This window comes from Chrysochloris asiatica, unplaced genomic scaffold (assembly GCF_000296735.1).
Source record: "Chrysochloris asiatica unplaced genomic scaffold, ChrAsi1.0 scaffold00379, whole genome shotgun sequence".
NCBI lineage: Eukaryota > Metazoa > Chordata > Mammalia > Afrosoricida > Chrysochloridae > Chrysochloris > Chrysochloris asiatica.
The window spans coordinates 1,624,268-1,625,506 of NW_006408897.1; the positions used below are offsets into that span (position 1 = coordinate 1,624,268).

Genomic DNA, 1,239 nt, shown 5'->3' on the forward strand with positions numbered 1-1,239 from the left:
AAAAAGGCCCCAATGACATGGGTTGGTACAGTGGTAACAGCAATAGGCTCAAGCCTAACAACAATTGTGAGGATGGCTCAGGACTTAGCAGTGTTTTGTTCTGTTGTACATAAGGTCCCCCTGTGAGTTGGAACCGACTTGACAGCACCTAAGATCAAAGCAACCCTGGTGGCACTGTAGGACAAGCAGTGGACTGCTAACTGCGTGGTAGGCAGTACAAACCCATCAGCCTCTCCAGGGGAGAAAGATGAAACTTTCTGCTCCCTTAAAGATTTACAGCCTTGATACAATTTGATGAACTTGACCCATACTTATGGCTGTAGTAGCTCAAAATACCAACTGAAAAGGGAAGGAGTCTTCATATCAAGTATCAATCCTATCCCCTCTGTATACAGAGTTAATAGGGACGGGCACCTTGGACATTAGCTCTCTAACATGGCGGTGGTGGGGGGGGCTATAAAGGCATGAAGTGACTGGCTAACAAGTTTTCAAGAAGGAGTTTAGTTTTAGAGTATGCAGTGGAAGGTGGAATTCCCCGCTGGTCTCTACTCTTCCAGAACAAGGAAGAGAAAAGGAAACCAAAGACTCAAAGAAAAAACTAGTCTACAGGACAAATAGCGTACATGAACCACAACCTTATCTACCTTAAGACTGGAAGAACTACCAGTAGCTCCCTTTCTGATCAGAGCCACAATTGACGGACTCTGACAGAATTGGGAGAAAATGTGGAACAGAGCCTCAGATATCAAGGGTGGAGGGGTGGGCGTCAGGGGAAAGACTTAGCTGACTGCTTGAAACTTAGGGGACTCCCTGAGACTATTAATTTTCCTGACATGCTCTTTATGCCTGAATTGGAACTCCTCTGATGCCACATTTTAGCTAAATAACAGACTAGCTCACAAAGAATGTCACTGATCAATACTGTGCATCTTTTTAAAAATCACCTGTAGGGGCTTAGATAGTTAACAGTTACTTTAAAACAGAGATAAGAATATGAGGGAGCAGGGAAACTAGATGAATAGAAATGGAACTATCATAAAGAAATATGGAGAATGTTCATGAATTGTGAAGAATATAACTTTGTCACTAATCTGTGTAGAAATTGTTGAGTGGGAACCTAAACTGTTGTGTAAACTTTCACCAAAAATACATTAAAAAAAAAAAAAAAACAGCGTAAGGGATAAAGGACATTATATCATGATTAAAGGGTCACTTGACGCAGAGGATATAACCATAATC

At 41.6% G+C, this 1,239-nt stretch overlaps 1 protein-coding gene across 2 annotated transcripts in view; it reads left to right on the top strand.

Moving 5' to 3' along the window:
* The window catches only part of XPR1 (xenotropic and polytropic retrovirus receptor 1), a 240,449-nt gene that overhangs the window by 160,959 nt on the left and 78,251 nt on the right, over window positions 1-1,239 (top strand). The gene's annotated exons all lie outside the window — the stretch shown is intronic.